This window comes from Caloenas nicobarica, chromosome 10 (genome assembly GCF_036013445.1).
Source record: "Caloenas nicobarica isolate bCalNic1 chromosome 10, bCalNic1.hap1, whole genome shotgun sequence".
Lineage (NCBI taxonomy): Eukaryota > Metazoa > Chordata > Aves > Columbiformes > Columbidae > Caloenas > Caloenas nicobarica.
In genome coordinates, this window is record NC_088254.1 from 22,493,167 (window position 1) to 22,512,775 (window position 19,609).

Here is a 19,609-nt window from a genome sequence, read left to right on the forward strand (position 1 = left end):
GGACCCCTTAATATCTAAAAAGCCTACAGAAGATAATGTCATATGATAAATATGTGAAAATTAATCTTAAAAAAAAAAAAAAAAGAAGAAAGCTGGGCATGTATCAAAAGCTGCCTTCCCACTTCATTTTTGGATGCTGCTCCGATTTCAGCGCTGTTTCATCCAGCCCGGGCAGCGTTTTCCAAAAAAGCTCTGCCTGCAGCAGCACCGAGCCAGGGGCAGCCAGAGTGACCCCTGCACGCTGCCGTGGGGCAAAACACAAACTCAGGCAACTGAAAGAGGGATATTTTTATACTTTTTTTTACTTTTTTTCCCTCTATCTCCCAGCTGCTGACTGCAACGAATGCAGCAGTTTCATGCACGAGCATCACGGGGGACGAGGACCAGCCAGCAGCACCACATCCTCATGGGGCTGACATCTCCAATAGAGACCAGTGCTGCTGCAAACAAACAGCCGGTCCTCATGCAGCCACTTGGAAGGGTGGTAGGAAAACATTTGCTGTGAGCTCTGCCTGGCTCTCAGCGAGCCTTGGGGATGGTTTTCTTTATTTTCAGTTTTGCTGCAGGGGTAAGGGGATGCTCGGGGTGCTGGGCTTTGCAGGTGCTTGCAGGATCTGCCCCATTAGTTAATTGTGCATCCCACCGTGCTACAAAATCAGCCCGATGAGAGCAGCATCAAGCCCTCAGGGACCTCTGGTAGCCAGGAATATATTGGTGGAGAAAGTGAGAAATGAAACAGTTTTCTCCTGAAAACAGAGCAAAGCAACAGCTTTTGGTGAGGAAGGGCAGCCCACAGCTTCCTACCCCAAAAAAGTCTGGCTGCTGAGAAAAGTTTCCTCTCGTGGCTCAGATATCAGAAGTTTGTGACCAAAAAACCCTTATATTTTCTCCACAAGCCTGACAGGTTCAAAAAAAAAAAAAAAAAAAAATCAAGGTGCAATATAAGGCTCGTGCACCTCGGAGATCATCCATGCTCTGAGGCCAAACACCACGGAGCTTAAGCCACCTCATCTCTTCAGCAGAAGCAAAACACAGGAGCTGAACTCTGCACCTGAGCCCCAGGCAAGGTTTTTACCTTGACAACCATCAGCTTTTTCTGCAAATGAGTCAGTAAAAAGCAAGGAGAGAGCAGGGATGGTTTCAAGTTCATCTGGCTGCAGATCTGGTCCGGGAATTACACAAGCCATTCCTGAGCCATTCCCAATGGGAAGATCTCGTGTCTTCTTCAAACTAACATCCTTGGATGGGCTTCTTATAAGATCTGGCTATGGAGAATACTGCACTCTGACCATGTGAGGATAACCCTGAGCTGCACGGCTGAACCAGGCAAACCTTCGTGCACCATTTAAATAGAAAAATCTACAAGTAACTCGCTTTAACTTCCATCCATGCATCCGAGTCCCAGCTCAAGTTGTCACCCTCACACCTCCAAACCCTCCACGAGCTCATGCTACCGACTCACCAGCTGCCCAACCTTCCTCCCCTACATTTGCAAGCCATCCCGGCAGTTCACTGTAGGTTTTCCCACGTGTGGTCATTTTTTCCGAACTTCAGCCTTTCCCTGTGACAGATGCCTTCTTGTGCCTGACCTTTCCGAGGGTGTCATGAATTGGATGCTGTTGCTCCTGGAGTTTTGGAAGAATTAAGCTAGGATACAAGGAATGTAAACAGAGGCCAGGAATGAAAACAAAAACCCCTAATTCACTAATCTAAAGGGAGGAAGGGCTGATGGTGTGGGGATTTAGTCACGAGTTGCCCCGGGGTGATGGTCGGGAATGCGGTTGGTGCTCCCAGGGATGCTTCTCCCACAGTTTTGGGGGAAGGATGAGTGCAGGTTGGGTGTTCAGGTTGCACGTATCAGCCCCCTGGTTGGACACAGTCGGGTGTGAGCAGATTTGTCACCCGTGGGTGACAGGGAGCCGCTCGAAGCTGTTTGCCGAAGGCGAGCGTGGGCCAGCAGAACACAGGGCGCCGTCACACAGCCCCGTTGAGCTCAGGGCTCTGGAGACTCGGTTGTCCAAAACAAAAGCTGATGTCAACAGAAAGCCAGCCTCTCCTGGAGAGTCTCATTAGCTTTGTGCTAGGCCAGGAAATGATACGTCTGCCCAGAGCACGAGAAAGGCGAGAGCCTCTCTGGCCCTGCCAGCACAGCAGCCGGAGGCAGCGATCCGGAGGTTTCCCACTTTGGGATGCTCCAGGGTCTCCATGTCACTCACCCTATCCCAAGGGCAAGAGCCATGTCCCACCTGGGACATTGTCTGCTGCTGGGGAGGGTGAACAGAGCCTGGGAATGGAGGAAAGACGCTCAGCCAGGACCCAGAGCGCCCATGGGAGCAGGAAAATCCTGAGTTATGCTCCAAGACCAACGTTCAGCATCTGCCTCCTTGGTGGCACAGCTCAGGGTTCCTGCTCTCAGCATCCCTGACGGGCACAGAGCCCCATCCACCCAGTTCCCCGGGGAAACTAAGGAGGAGGCAGCCACAAACAACCCCCAACTCCAGAACCCACAGTGGGGCATCAAATACACACTAATCCAAGAGAAATTCCTCTGGTGAAGCACTACCAGAGATCCATTAGATATTTTTTTCTTCTTTTCTTTTTTTATTCTCTAAAAAGGGGAAAGTAATTCAGCCTCCGGAAAGCAGAGACTTGGCACCTCCACTGTGTTTGGAAGAATTTGGCCCTTAGCTCCCAGCACTCATTTAGCATAAACTGTATTTATTAGCCCTAGCCAAAACGATTCTCTCCTCTCCTTCCATGCCACCAAGCTCGTGCTGGGGCCAAAAGCTTTTGTAGCTGGACCAGGGCTCGAGGCGGGGCACAGGTAGGCAGAAAAGCCTTGGCAAATGATATTTTTGCAAAAATATATACAAAATTCAATAGCCAAGACATTCCTTGTTGGATATTTCTTGCTGTCTTGGCAATCGGCACCCAGATATAAACATCCACCTCCGAAGGGATGACTTTACGCTGCGAAAGCCACTTTCTGGAACACGCTAGAACCCCATTAAGAGTAACCGGAGTCCCAAGACCTGATGGCCGCAGCCTCCTCCTGACATTTAAGGTCTCTCCTCATCCCAGGTCCCATGTCCCCAGGTGCCTGGCGCTGCCGCGGTGACTTCACCGTTCAAGCAGCTTCCCCAATGCCATATTTACAGACCGCTAACCGTAAAAGTAGTGTTTGCTACCGAGGAATTTCTTTGTTTACTTAGCTAACTTTTTTTTTCTTATTTATTTAGTCTCTCCCTGTTTATTTCTTACTTTGGATGAACAAACATCCATCCTGCCTGGCTAACGAATTATTCGGATGAATCCCCTGGGGCAGACCTTGTGCTGAGTAACTGTGATCCCAATTCCTCGCCTGACCCAGGGCACACGATGTCTAGATGAGTTCCCAGGTACAACGGCTCAGATCCTGCTCGCACCTCTTCCACACATACAGCACATACACAAAATAATATAATTGCTTTTTTTCCCCTGATAAAGAAGTGTCCAGGGTTGGTTCTGTGCATTCCCAGTGCATTACCCTAGGGAGACCCTGGGAAAAGCCTTGCATCCCAAGCGCTTAACCCAATCTCACACCACAGAAGGACATTAAATGTCTCACCAAAAGTGATTCTTTCCTCTGGGAAATTTTCCATCGCTGACAAAAACCAAAACCAAACAAAAAACCCAAAACAAAAAACCCCACAACCAACCAACCAACCACAACAACAAAACCCCTACAACCACTAAACCCTCTTAAGTAACTATTCTGAACTATCTATTACAAATATGATTTTATCTCCTGCCCCACAGCTGTGCTATTCCCAGCTGCAGGTTTCTGCTACCTCCGTTTGCCCACACATCGCAGCTCTTCCCTGTCTGGAGGCAATCACTGTGTAATATTAATTCTGGTTGTATTTTTTTTCCCCCAGTTTAATTTTACTGAAGTGACACAAGCAGTTAGGCCCTAAATACAAATGGTAAAGCCATTGAAACCTTGGCTTGTTAGAGAAGATGCCAAACTGGCTGTGCACAGTTGGCAGCCCATAAAAATCACAACATCAGAGGAGAGCTTGATTAATACGCTGCTGAACCTCCAGGAGGGGAAAATATGCAACAGTAAAATAACTCTGGGCACAAAATCTTTGGTGAAGGAGGAAGAAAAAAAGGCTTTTATAATCCATTTTCCTCCCTGTTGTGTGAAAAAGGGAGATAGAGCTGGGAGAAGGGTCCTGCATCCCTCTCCTGTGCAGCATCCACCTCCTGTGCCCAGCATCCCCCAGGGCTTTAAACAAGGGGTAGCACTTACACCCACACAGCTTCATGCTTCACTGGACCTACCAAGGGGAAAAATTGACTTAATGCAGACAAGGTGGGAGAAAAAAGTAGCTGATGGGCTCTGGGTGGGGATGATGTCCTGGCAGCATCACCCAGGCAGCTCCGAGCTGGGGGGTTTTGCTGGATGTGTTGCAGGGTGGGTGAAGGAAAGGGATGGGAATGTCTACGCTGAGACCACAAAATGCAGGTTTTTTCCTTCTTAAAGGAAAGCAATGTAACGGCCTGTCCTAGCGCAAGCTTCAAGGGGATTCAAAACCTTCACAAAAGGGAAATAAAAATTTGAACTGAAGTCTGGTGGAGGCTGGAGGTCAAAACCAGCACGAGTGCCACCAGTTTGCCCCCTCCACGCCAGCTTCCAACCTGCCCTCCAGACCAGCAGCATCACAAGGGTGACCCCAACCCTTGCGTCGCTTTTCTTGGGAATTCTTGTTCCTCTGGATGCAGGTTAGGAACGGGATATTCTTGGCCATTTCTCCAGAACAGTCCACTGCAGAAAAGAACCATGTTACCCACTCCAAAACACAATTGGGTTACTATGACAAACCTTTATACTTTCACAAAACGCTTCCTCCAGACAGCTCAAATGCCTTTCCGAACCAGAAACGCCATCGGGCAGCAAAATTGGATCCTCAGCTCCCCATTCACCTGACGCCAAGAGCACTCGCTGCTGGCATTTTCTAGACAGGCCTCTCTAAAAAATAAAAAGGACGAGCCATTTTTAGACTCTGGAGACAGATTTAACACATTCCAGGCGTCTGGAGAGTGCTCTGCTTTGCATGTCTGTGCTCTGGTAAGGTCATTACTGGCCGAGTGCCGTGGTCCCCTGCTTTGCTGACACCGATGCCCGCGAGCATCCCGGGATGTTGTCTCTGCTGTAGCATTCGCAGCCTGGTGATGCATCCCTGCTTCCCTTTGATTCATCACCTTAATTAATCTAAGCATCCTGTGATGGAGGATTTACTCCATTCACTTGCAATGAACAAGCAGAGAGGGTTTTGCCCCTTGCGAGAGCATCCCGTGTGCTTCACAACCCTGGCATTTGCTCTCCCAAAAGGCAAAGTGCTTGACTCTTCCCTCCCCATGGCTTCTGTTACAGAGCAAATACTTTCCCACACAGTGCTTTAGGGCTTTTTAAGTGTCCCCGCTTCGCTTTCCGTTTGTAAATCCGCTCACAAATAGCTTAGTATCCCTTCGGTTTATCAGAAGGTCAAAAGCTTTTCTACCACCCTGAGTTTCAAGCACTGAGGTGCAAGTTCAGCTGCATTTGTTGGCCCGTTGGCCACTGTCTCTGAAGCCAACGGACTTTGCTGGGAGCGGTGTTGAGCCTCTGATTTCCAAAATGCTCTCCTGCACAACGCAAACTGTGCCCACACATCGGGAAAGCAGCTGTTTAACAGCAATTAAATAAAAAGAGATGAGTGTCCCTTGCTCCAGCTGCTGTGAGAGGAGAGGGGCTGCAGGTTGACCTTGGACGTGACAGCCTGGCCATGGCCACGCTGCGCGGAGCAGCACCCGGTCGCGTGATGGGGACAGCGGAGCAAGGCAGAGAAAAAGCATCATCAAATAAAAAAAAATTAAAAAAAAAAAAATCACCTCTCTCAACCTGCACTGCTTTAGATTTGATATTAGACTTAGCGCAAAATTTCCTGCTTCTGTCAAAAAAACAATTGGAAAGTTGGATTTTTGAAGTAAAGATCAGCCAAAAGAAGGTGCTTTCTTTGTTAATGAAATCAGAGCTTTTGCTCCAAAGCTGAATGCCAGCACATTCTCAGATTATTTTTTCCCTGGGGAAAATAAAAAAGGTTGAGGACATGAAAAAGAAATCCAGTTCTTTATAGAGAATGCTGACCCTACTTTTCACTGTCTGTGCTGGCCGGAGCACCGGCGACTCTGCCATGAACCGTTGTCTGCGGAGCAGGAGACACCATCTGAGGGCATCCAGCTACAGGAACCAGGAGAAATGGGGAGGAAAAAAAAAAAAAAAGAAGATGTGAAAGCATTTAAGGCTACAGCCGTCAGACGGGCTCTCACCAAAACACAGTCTCAGCATCTAAACAAATGCCTCGTGGATTCTGGTGATCCAAATGAGAAACACTTCAGGCTGAGGAATGTATTACCTCAACGAGCAGGTGGTTTCTCTTCCTCCATCCATAAAACCAGCCCAGAGACATCCCAGGGACAAGGTTGCTCAAACCACAACATCATCAGCACCGGTCCAGCTTCTGTCTGGGAATTCACTGAAGCTTTAACTCCATTGCTTGCTTTAAATCATATAACAGCATTGCTAAGTTTTTTCCTTGTCCTTTGCTTGGATTTTGGCTCCCTCCATGGCTTTTGCCATAAAATGGGGTGGAGGAAGAGTCATCCCTCTGCTGTTGCAGCTGCAGGGAATAAACACCTCCAGCCATGGGGGTCTGTACTCACACTCCTTTTATTTTTTTTGCATACTGCATGTTTCCAAACGACAGTTTCCCCTGACTTCTCCCACCTCTTCCCACATGTTATTTAGGCATTATTATTATTTTCCAAGTTACAGCCTGTGCAGAAGCCTTCCCTGCCAGTGCAGCTTGCAAAGCCTGGTCCCGGACCCATTCCCCACTGCCCGTTTTGGGGATCAGACCCCTGGGACTGTCCCCAGCTGATGCTCCCAGGGCCGGACGGGAGCAGAACCAGGCGAGGGGTGGTTAGGCGGCTGTATTTCCACAAGCAGGGATGAGTCAGTGTCACAGAAATGCCGGCTCATGGGGAAGGATGCAGCATCAGCAAGAAACCTGCCCTGGCTTGTAACAGGAAAAAGATGTTTTGCTGCCCAAACCAGCTCAGGGCCTGGGACGGATTAAGAACAGAGAAAAGCCCCTGCCAGCACGCACCAGGGACGTGCCAGCGGCTGCTGAGGGCTGGGACTCGCTTGGGAGGACAGGGCCGGGATTAGTTAATTCCCACGGCTGCCCAATATCCTGGAATTTGCCTGTTTTAACCCAAACTCCAGCATCCCAGTTTGCATTTCTCCACCTCTCCCTGTAGCCTGGACCTCCCCCCAAAAAAGTGGCTGGGTCTTGCTGCTGATCCTGTATGAGACTGTCCCAAAGCTGGGGACACCCCCTGTCCCAAAGCTGGGGACACCCCCTGTCCCAAAGCTGGGGACGCTGCTGGCCTCAGAGCAACGCAAGCCCCTGTAACGCTGATAAAATCCCATCCTGAAGAAATTCGTGCACCAGAATGAAATAAAAGCAAACAGGCTGCCTACTTTGTATTTTCCGAGTTATGACAAAAGAAAAATGATTCAATTCACAAAATACATTCATACTGAACGCAGCACTGTAATGAACAAGCGCCGTAATAAACTAAATAAACCTGTCAGGAAGCAGGTTTTAAGATCTTTCTGTGGACATACAGCTTTTTTTCTATGCCATCTGCATGCCATATTTGTGATGGAGTCAAGTATTGGGGATAAAGGCACTTCTTCCAAAGTCAGGATGCTGTTGGGATGGAATAAAACCCGTCGGGAAGCACAGCTGAGTGCCACACACCGCTCGTCCCGTGTGGGTTGGTGATGGTGTCTAATATGAAAAATTACTTGGATTTTGGATTAAAAAAAAAAAACCAAAAAAGGTGTTACATAATTTAATAGCAACTTTGGCAAATCTCATTTTCCAGAGTCCTGAAAAATGTAAGGAATCGGTGCCCATATGCACTTCTGCCAGTGCTCCTGCTGCAAAATAGCACCCAACCTTCCCTGCCTTCCATTTCAACTCCTTGTTAGTAAAAAAAAACCCTGCGTTTTTTTTAAAGGTCTAACCATATTTTGGTGGTTACAGATTTTAAAAACTTGAAATCATTTTATAAACCTGGAGTTTTAATTATTTGCATGCCGTTTGCTTTTAAAACCTCCTTTTTCCAGTGCGATGGGCTGACGCGCGCCAGGGAGGGCTCCGCGGGGGAGACCCCTGGCTGAACATGGGAATTCACCAGCATCCCCTTGGCTTCCTTGTTAATTAAGCAAGTAATAAGACAACTTCCATCCCCCACAAGCGCTACCCATATTCAAGCAGAATTTCTCCTGCTCCTCCATGGCTGCTGCCAACATTTAGCACATTTACTTCGCTCCCTCCTACCCCTGAGCCGGCAGAAGCAGCCTGGCTCCTGTCTTGAGGAGGCTTTAGAAAGAAAACAAATAAAATAAATACAGTTTTGCAAACTGTAACTAGAAGAATATGTCATTTTACAGACGTTTTCCTCCAGGCCAGACTGCTGGGAAAACACGTGTTTCATGAGATGCAGTAAGCGGTGCAGGTGGTCAGGGCAAGGGGAGCCAGCCCCACGGCAAATGTGCTTGTTTATTGTTCAAGGGAAATAAAAAGCCTCAAATGATGTAATGAAACCTTCGGACACCGCGCTCCCCCTGCTCTAAAAATGAAGAGGGACTTGCCAAACCCTTTAAAGGTGCTTTCTGCCCCCCAACACCATTAGAATTGTGCTGGGAATGTTACACAGATACTGGCTGGAGGCTGCAGGGAGTCAGGGAGACCGGGTGCAAGCTCAGCCTGACCTCCCTCCTTTTGATACGTACAGGTGACAGAAGATATTTTATTTTGTTTGTTTTGACTCCATTTGCACCAAAACTATGCATTAAATACAGTAGAAGCTCAGAGTCTTAACTTGGCTGGAGAAGCCAACAAAAGAAACAATAGGAGCTGGAAGCAGCAACATTTGGTCTTAGTAAGTAATTTGCATTTAGCAAAAGCTCTTCTGGTTCTATAGAAGTGATTCACACTGCACAGGTCCAATATATTTGCACCGTGAAGGCTACGTAGCCTGGGCACTGTACGAGTGCCAGGAACCGAATGCAGAAGTATCCAACTGGATGCAGCAAGACCTTGGGGACAGAGGGTGACCAGGCAGGAGCTGAGGTGACATGTCACCCTGCTCCACGGTGACCCCAGCACAGGACACCCCAACAGCACCCGGACTGTGCTCAAACAGCACAATCCATCAGATGCTGCTGATGGCTGAGCACACAGATCCAGACCCAGCCTGGGCTCCCCCACCCAGAAACCCCGTTAGAACCATCACTACAGGACCTCATGACTGTAAAATTACTACTTCAACTTTTTTTCCTTCAACTTTTTTTTCCATATTCCTATCATATAAAAAAACCCCCTTGGTTTACGTAGCCAAGTCTCTATGACTCCTAAGTATGATGTATTGTTAATACATTTATGGAAGCAAAGCCATTCCTTTCATTTAGTGTTATAGCCCATGTTATGCTACCTAGTCACACCTGAAAACCATTTAAATGACCTCTAAATTATTGTTCTGCTGCTATGTTTGCCTAGGACTGTTAGAAAAAAAAAAAATATATCAAACGAAAGTGGGTGGATCGTTTTCTCTGCAGCACTTGGCAGCCTGTCCCAGGCCCCCGTTTCGGCTGTGGAGATTTAGAGAAGAGGAATCTTTTACAGTATTTTTCACTTCACACACATGCCCGTTTTCATCACCTTCGGAAGCTTTAAGTGAGCCCAGGCCAAACGTGAATGCCTTTGATCCAGCCCTACGGTTACCCAAGCTGGTTTGCAGCCAGATCCCCCCTCCACCCTGGGCTGGGGAAATAGAAAGCAAAGCCAGAAAGAAATTTTGCAGATATTTCTGCCATTTGGGGAGGCTGCTCTGGACTCCCCAACACCACAAGTGAACCTGCCGTAGCCTGCCAGTGGGGTTTTCTCATGCTTGAGGTGTTTTTATTTATTTCCCTTGCAAATTTCTCCTCGCTCGGGCCTGGGGGAACGATGTGTGAAGGTGGCAGCATTCAACGCTTTGGAGAACCAGCCTTTTCCTGACCTCCTTGCAAAGAATGGCACAGGACTGACATGAAAATCCCATTTTTCCTTGCCATGCCCTGCATCTCCTTCCAATTTATTACACACCTGGGGAGGATGAAGCTTTTTAAGATTCAGGATTCACATCCCTACAGCAGAACCCTCTAAAAATCTCACCAGGACACACAGACTCCTCGGCAGCTACAAGAACAACCACCCAGTCATCAGCACAACTGGGGCCAAGGCACTTGCCCCGGATCCCCAAATTCCCATGTTTCGTCATTTCAGCTCCTTCCACTCTCTTCCTCCTACATGCGTGCACATTTGCAGATGGATATAAACAATATTGCTATTAGAACTCCCAAGTTTATTCACAGAAAAGCATGTAATACACAAAAAATGAGCGTGCTGGCTCCCCGGCTGCCTGCTCCTCCGCAGGGCGACAGCGCCGGCTCGCTCTTGCTCGCGGGAAGGGAAACCGTGGGAAGCCACCCCGCAGCAGCAGCTGGGCTGTAACGTGCACCCTCCTCCCACCCCGGAGCCCTCTGGAGATGATCCCAGCCCAAGGAACAGGGATGTCCCACCTCCTGGGGCTGCCCGGTGTCCCCAGCCCTGCAGGATGCTCTGCCATAGAGCACACAGGCCAGACTCGAGGAAGAAATTTTTTACAATCAGGGTGGGAAAACGCTGGCCCAGGGTGCCCAGAGAGCTGGTGGCTGAACCATCCCTGGAGACATCCCAGGCCAGGCTGGACGGGGCTCTGAGCAACCTGAGCTGGTGCAGATGTCCCTGCTCATGGCAGGGGGGCACTGGGGGAGCTGGGGAGGGCCCTGCAACCCAAAATATTCTAGGATTCTATAATTCTACATGGGTCATAAAAAGTGGCGCTGGGGTTTTTGCACCACAGATAGTGTTTGAGCCAGGGAAACAAAGGTGTACGGTAATTCAGAGTAGAGTCAAAAATAGAGATTAAGGCATTTCTCTTTATAAAGAGATATTTTGTATGTGAGAGATAGAATAGGTATTTCCAGCAAGCAGCAGAGATGTTGGACTCAACGATCTTAAGGGTCTCTTCCAAACAAAATGATTCTATATTGACAGCAGAAGAGTTGCAGTGACCTGGTTTCATCAGAGGGGGGTCAAGAGCTCCTCCCACCATGCACAGGGCCAGTGAGGCGCCTGGGGAAACACCCAGGGCTCATTTCACCAGCCCAAGGATGCATTTACATAGCACATACGAAAGCAAGCCCGGCTTTGTGCCCACACTAGTGGCATCGTCCAGCACCAAGTCTCCAGAGCAAGAGCTAAGAGCTCACTCCAGCCTTCTCTAACACCACTTAAAGCAGCAAGACCATGTGGTGTTACCCAGAGGAGAAGCCACCTCCATGCAGATAACCAACACCAGGGCCAGGCTGGACCTCCAGGACCCCAACAGCAAAGCGCTCAGGGCTACCTGGCACCCACGGGTGCTGCAGCACCATGCACACTTCGCTAGAAGTACAGCTGAGCTTTGCTAAGCCGCCACAGAGCAACCAGGACAAATCCCAGCTGCAGACCCCAGTACTCACCCCAGGCAGAAACTGCTCACTCACCGTCACAGCCACTTGGGTCACCTCTCCCGGGACACGCACATGGCAGCGGGTGGCACCGATGGGACAAGTCTCACAGGAGCACACAGTGGCTCACCATTCACAGCCTGGAGAAGGGACACTGCCTCATGGCATGCTCACACAGGGACACAGCTCCAGCCTGGGGCAACATGTGCTCTGGGGACACAGCTCTAGGTGCAAAAAAAATCTGGTGTCTCACCAGGACAGATTCCTGCACCAGGACAGATTCCTGCACCAGGACAACTATAGTACAACACAACCCCTTGCAGCACCAACAAAACACTGCCCTTGGTCCTGCTCTAACCCTTTTAAGCAAAGGCTGCTGCTAATTATCACTTGCAGCCTAATGAGCTCATTTATCTTTGAACTCACAGCTGCCAGCACACTCCTACTACAGCCCCAAAATGGAACATAAAGGTGCTGGGGTGCCCCCTCAGCAGCCCTGGGGACAGGGGGGACAAAGGGGAGGACCTGGCCTGGTGCACCCCCCGGGAGAGGGCAGGATTTGGGCCCAGCCGTGGCTCCGGCAGCTGCTCTGCTGGACCAGCCCCAGGTGGCTCCAGCCCAGCCGGGGCTGAGCACAGGGACGGCCAGAACTCGTGACACGCGCCCGTGCTTCCGCAAAGCCGACCAAAACCTCCCTGTTTGAGCTCTCTCCCCGGCCCGCTCCTACCAGCAACCAGAGCAGAAGGTGATGAAAATAAGCAGGGAAGGAGAATCAGAGATAAAACTGGTGCTAAGCAGCAGCGAGAGACGTTTTCTCAGCAGTATCTGGCTGAGGTGTGCAGCATGTGGATGTGCTTCCAGTGAGAGTCACCCTGCAGAAGTGGGGTCTCCATTGCCAGCCCCAAACCCACATTTACGACAGGACCCTGCTGACATTTGCCAAAAATTAACCCCAGGGCTGCACAAATGTGTGCAGCATGTATGGGCTAGCCAGGAGTGCTTTTGGCACTGGAGAAGGGTCAAAGAGCCTCTTAAAAACAGCTGGGAGAGGTGAGAGCTGATGCACGTTATCCATATGTTATATATAAAGGGTCACCTTCCCTTGCTTCCCCAGTCTAACCGTGGGGTTGCAGGCAGCAGCACCAAAACTCACCCCTCCCACGCAGAAAACCCCTGTGTTTAAATAAGTTGCTCAGACAATAAACATAGCTGCTAGTGATGATGCTCAGAAATTTTTATTTTGGGGGTATGAAGTATTCTTCCAGAGCACTGCAAAAACCTCACACCTACCCGGAGTCTGTGCTTGCAGCTTCCAGGCTCTGTCTGGCTAAACTGAGGCACAGACATCCGAGCACCCCTGTGCCCTCCGTCACCCCCAGGTCAGGGATTCCCCTCCGTATAATAAAACTCAGCTGAGCTCTGGCTGGATTGGGGAAGTTGCTGGAAGAGCATCCATAAGCCCCACTCCTTGCTCACGCTTTGTGACTTTCCCTGGGTTTGGTTGCTTTGGTTGCCTTTATTTATTTTGCTCGAAACTATTTGTAAAAAGCTCTGGCGGTGTGTGAATTGGCTTCACAGCCGCCGTGCAGGGACGCGATGGGCGCCAGAGGGCGAACGCGGCCGCGATGCTGCGGGGGGACCGGCCCGAAAGGCTGGCGGGGCAGCGGGGGCTCGAACCCCCGAAAGGCTGGGGAGAATCCTGGGCTCAGCCCCCCGAAATGCTGGAGTGGATCCTGGGCTCAGCTCCCCTAAATGCTGGGGCTCATCCTGGTTTCAGCCCCCCCAAATGCTGTGGTGTGCTCTGGGATCAGCCCCCTCAAAATGCTGGGGTATATTCTGGGTTCGTCCCCTCCAAAATGCAGCCGTGTATCCTGGTTTCAGCCCCCCAAAATGCTGCAGTGCACTCCAGGCTCAGCCCCTCCAAAATGCTGGGGTGCATCCTGGTTTCAGCTCCCCAAAATGCTGCGGTGAACTCCAGGATCAGCCCCCCCAAAAAACTCTGGGGTGCACCTAGAGTTCAACCCCTCCAAAATTCTGGTTTGCATCCTGGTTTCAGCCCCCTAAAAATGCTGTGGTGCACTGTGAGATCAACCCCCCCCCCCCAAAATACTGGGGTACTTTCTGGTTTCAGACCCCCACAAATGCTGGGGTGCGTCCTGGTTTCGACCACCAAACATGCTGTGGTGCACTCCACTCAAAATGCTGCAATGCACCCAGGGTTCAACCCCCTCAAAAGGCTGGGCTGCATCCTGGATTCACACCCCCAAAATTCTGCTATGTGCTCTGGAATCAGCCCCCCAAAATGCTGCAGCACATACTGGGCTCGAGCCCCCTAAAATGCTGTGCTGCACCCTGGATTCACATCCCCAGAATGCTGCATTGTGCCCCAGACTCAACCCTTGAAAGACATTGCAGTGCATTTTGGGCTCAGCACCACCCCCAAGGCTGTGACACCCCGGTTTCAGCCCCCTAAAAATGCACCAGTGCACCCTGGGCTCAGTCCCTGGAAGGTGCTGCAGTGCCCCAGACTGGGATTCACCCCCAAAATGCTGCAGTGCCCCAGGCTCGGACCCCAAAAATGTGGGGGTGCACCCAGGCTTAGCACCCAAAACGCGTGGTCGTAGGAAGGGACACATAAGAGGCGCGTGGCAAAGTGCTGGACTCGGGGCTCATTTCCCAGCACTTCTGCAGCTTATCCTTGCAAACCCGGTGGGAATTGCAGATGAGGGGGGTGCAGAGGCTGGCGGTGCTGGGGGCAGCGAGGGGCTTTGGTGGGCTCTCGTCAGCTGCTGCTTTACCAGCCCCTTTCCCAGGCACCGCGTGGGGTCTTCCAGCTGGGGAGCAGATCCTGTTTCAGGTGACGTGATCAGCGTGGGGATCCTTGGCAGGCTGCCTATGGGGGTCAGCAGGAGCGATTGAGGGGACCCGGTCACTCTGCCCACCCTGATGGTGTCAAACCCCCCTCCCTGCTGACCCAGGGAGACTTGGGGGTGCTGGTGCTGCGAGGGGAAAAAGAGCAAGTGGGCCAAGCGTTTCAGGTTTCCCTTTAAAATGCATGTTGGAGGCAACTGCCAAATGCATTCACCAAACAACAGACGTGAGCTATGGAAAACCCTTCTTAAATTGCCCGGGCTGGCTTCCCACAGCCCAGGACCCTTGCCAGGCTGCTCTGCTTAAAATGGAGCCCATTTCCATGCCCTCCGTGCTGCAAGGAGAGCTCCTGAGTCCGGACACTTTCCCATCTGCCACCGTATCCTCCAGGTTTCCAAATTCACCTTCTGCTTTTGTCCAGCAGGAGATGCAGCTCAGCACAGAATTAAATCTGGAGTCCATTTAAATAGAAACCTATATCAGGCATTTGCCTATTTGAGCAGTGGAGGTTCAGCCAGGGAGACCCAGACTGTGGGTTAGAAAATGAGCTCCCAGGGGCTCGACTTGAGTCCCCACTTTGCACTGCACCCCGCTATCATTTCTGCTGCTTTTCCCGAAGTCCACCCAGCATGTTTCTCCATATTGGACAATATTAAGACCTTGGGAACGTCTTGAGATGCACCCACAGCTGGTGGGGCATGTGATACCCAAACGTTTCTGGGTTGGGAACATCCTCTGCAGGACGTGGCTGAGGCTGGACCTTGGTGCTTGATTTTAATCCAATATTGTCCCTCTGGTCTCTCATGCTTTAGCCATTGGTGCCAGAAGCAAAGAAGAGCTTTGCAAGAGCAACACAGGGGGTTACCATAACACACAGCCCATCGCGTGTGCAAAATTGCCATGTTGCAATGATCTCCAGCTATTTCAGACCCACATCCAGTGACCCTGAGGGAGGACACAGAGCAGTGTGGTTAAATTCAAGCACATCCCTACTTCCGATGCTGTTGGGAGCTCAGGTATACCTTCAATCACTCTCCTGTGTCCGGGGAACTCGGGGTCTTTGCTTGTGGTATGTGACCGTCCTTCCCTTGTTGTGCTCGCCTCTCACTGCAGCAAGTCCTGCTGTGGGAGACGGTGTTGCTGCACGGGTGCTTGGCATTGCTGTATGGGTGGCCTACATTGCTGCATGGGTGCTTGACATCACTGCACGGGTGCTTGACACCCCTGCGTGGGTGCTTTGCATCACTGTCTGGTCGCTTTGCATCGTTGCCCGGGTGCTTTGCATCGCGTGCCCAGTGCTCAAGTGCTGCAGAAGCCACTACACGTATGGAAGGAGCACACCAGCCAGGGTCAAGCTCTGAGCACCCCAAGGGTGACATATATATAAAAAATATGTTATATTTATCTCCTCATCTCCCCAAAATACACCAGCCTGAAATCTAAACAGCTCTTCAGCCTGGCTCCTGCTTTGCTCCAGCCTCTGACGCGATGGCTGTTTTCCCCTCTGACATTTTCTGCAAAGTGTTTCCCATCATCACGTGCTATCAAATTAGCAGCTATGGCAAGAGCTGGCTATAAACAGGCGCTGTGTAAACAACAAGCCACAAGAAGGGGCTGGGTTTAACTTGCTGGTGTTGAGAGGCTCCGTCTTGTTTGGCTTTTCTTGGGAAGAGCTTTTCCCACCCATGAGAGGAGGGCTCTGCTCCCAGGCAGCTGTCCCAGGCTGCCGGCAGCCTCGCCAGGAGGTGGGAGGAAGGCTGTCCCTCCTCCTTGCTGGAGAAGGCAGCAGGTTCCTGCTGGGTGAGAAGGTGATGGGTGCCAGGAGAGCAGCTTGAGACCCCCTGCTCCCCGCCGGCGTGGAGGAGATCCAGACCCTGGTGCTGGCCCCACCAACCCAAGCTGGGCTTAGACCCCAAACCCACACTTCAACCACAGCTTCCCCCTTGCCAGGGGTCATCGCTACTGGTCCTGCTGGTTGCCTGGGGACCGCTGGCATCTCTTTAAGGTGGGTGACTCACCTCCCTCCATCTCCTGTGCCCCTAGAAGTGATTTTCCACCAAGAGGAGCTGCCATATCTCTTTGATTCCCTTCGCATGTTGGAGCTCAGTGCGTTCTCGTTTGTGCACCACATTCAGTTCATACTTGAAATGAGGAGAAATGGCTCCAAGTTCCCCTCCTAGTTCCCTGAGCAAAACGGGACCTTATCCAGGACTAATCTGAACCAGATGACTGCAGCGGAGGGGAAGAGCAAGAGGAGTCAGTCATAGAGAGATGTTTGTTCTTGCTAACAGTGTTTTTAAATGGAAACATCTTGCTTTCAAGTCGAAGGGTTTGGGTTTTCAGCATGGCCCAAGTGCCAGGTTCTACCAAGTATTGTTATTCCAGATGAACTTTCATCAAAGCAGATGAAAGCCCGTCCCTGGACTTCTCTATAAATTATCTGGTATGACATCCAAACGTGAACCTCTGTATAATTCACAGCTGCAGTAACTCTGGGGATAATCCAGGACAATTTGCCATGCACAGACTGTATGTGGTGTCTATGCTATATTTATTTCAATGTAATTTTAGCCAGCGCCAACAGTGCATTCGGCTTTGGCCACTCTACTACACCAGTCCAGCAATGGGAATGTCTCTGAGAACTGTAACTCTTTTCTCACGTGGCAAAGAACCAGTTTGGTGGATTTTTCCTCAAGAATCAAGTATTTGCTAAGAGGGGACCACAGGCCCTTCATTTCAGTGGGACTGGCATTGCTGAGAAAGAGCATGGACCTGGAAGACGTAAAGTTTTGTTTCACCTGCCTCTGGTGCAGCTCATGCCCATGGCAGCATTGGGGCCAGCAGGTCTGATGGCAGCATCAATTGTGGTCAGTCCCTCCAGGGCTAAGGGAGCCCAGCCAGCCCCAAGAGGTCTCATCTCTTGGCCAGCCAGGTAGACACTTCGTGTGGGAGATTTGGGGCCTGACCTGCATCCCCAGAGCAAAACCACCATGGGCTTCCAGCAAGTGACTAGCCCGGCTCCATTCATGAATCATCTCCTAAGCAGAGCTCTCTGGTGACACAGTAATTATGTGTTGCAGTGTGGCTTTGTTATTATTCTCATATGTCCACAAGCACAGCCTGGTGCAATAGAGATGTGTTTTTCCAAGAGTTTCATCAAATGAAGGGCTAAACTCATCTGTGGTGTCACCAGGTCAAGCTCGGAGCTTGCCCAGAGCTGAGCCTGGCTCAGGCAAGCCAAGTAGTGAGTAACGGGTTGATGAATCTCTGCAGACGTATGATTCGGGATGGGTTCAGTAGTGTTTCTCTCAGGAGCTTTCCTTGAGCAAGGTGATGTATTGCAATGAAGACAGACAGCGTCACATGTCCCAGATCTCCTGGACACAGGCACCACGAGCCCGGCTCTTCCCGCAGCACAGCCAGCCAGGCAGGCTCCGATTTCCCCCACGACTTGCTTTAATTGCTCATGTCCACCCAGGCAGCATCTCCTTCCTCCCTCTCAGCAGCGCCAGTAAATTAAACACGCAGATAAACAGAGGGGTGGGATGAGCCGCATGGCAGGGAGGACAGAAACGCCGCCGTGCTCCACGCCTGAGCTCCAGGTGCTGTGAGGCAGGAGGTGGGGGGTGCACAGGGAGCCCCCAGCCTGGTTTTCGAAGGGCTTTCATCAATTAGCCCAGCTCAGTCCCCTGAGCATCCATCTGCCGGTTTGCTCTGCTGCAGCAATGGTTATGGACTTCTGCTTGTCCCAAGGGATGTGCACGGCCACCTGCCACCCCGCAGTGTCCCCTGGCATCCTCCATCCCATCCCCACGCCATCCGTATCAGCCGGCACATGCTCACAGGCTTGTGAGCTTCTCATCAGCACAACACATGCACCAATTTCATCTCGGCAGAGCCGGGAGAGGGAGTCCAAGCCACCCCACGGCCGTGCTGCCCCCAGCATCCCCAGAGCTCCTCACCCACCTCAGCACCGCACAGGTCCCAGCATCACCCGCCGACACACCCAGCACACCACCCTCCTTGGTACCCAAGTCCAGTCTGGGGCTTGGATGGGGTCCCCAACAAACCTTCAGAGCAAAACCCTAGTAACAAAGCTCCTGCAGTCTACCGCCAGCTTAATTTTGATCCAAAACGTAATAAAATCCTTTCCAGTCTGACAAAAGCTGGATGATTTGGGGTTGGAGTTGCTGTGCTGGTGAAACAAGGAGCCTGGGATGTTTTCCCAGCCATGGGGCAAAGCTAGGGGCCCATTTGTCCCCCCAGCTCTCAGTGATACCTCACACACACATTAATGCCATTTTTTGGTGGGATTTGTGCAGAAATGGTTCAACGGGTGCCCTCAGCAGGTGCTCAGCGCAGGGAATTGCATTTCTGGGCTCCCCCCCAGCAGCCGCATTTGGAGTTTGGGGAGTGCTGGGGTTTAGCACCATACGGAGAGGCCATATGGCCATGGTCTCCTTCCATCAGCAGGATTGGGCCCCCAGGAGCCAACCAGAACATGGACCTTCCCAGCAGCCTGTCCCTTCTCACCCCACCTTCACCAGCTGTCCTAGTTCCCTGCTCCAGGCAAGTTGTTTTAATCAGCTAATTGGTGCTAATTAATCCCAGGGGCTGCAGACGAGCACAGGAGGTGCAGTGGCCCTGGGGGGCTGCCACTTCCACGGCATGAGTGACAGTGGCCAGGGCACTGTGGCTCTTCTAAGGCTTTGCAAGAGCCTGGTTTTTCCCTGTTTGGCTTATCTGGGCCTCGACGTCCCCTGTCTTGGCCACCTCCCCAGCTCTGTTTAATTTTAAGCATCATCTCTGCCCACAACAAGATTCCCACTTCCATCACCGGCTCCTGGTAAAAAGGGGTTTTTGTTGGGAAAGGTCATTGCTGGGTGGTTCGGGAATTAGAGGTGGCTTCTTCTGCTGGCTAATGTCATTAGCTCTACATTAATTGCATTAACCTTTCTCACAGTTTCCAGTCCAGCTCACGGCACATGGTTTAAAAACAGAGCTGGTTTTCAGAAGAATACCAGAGGACAGACTTTTTTTACA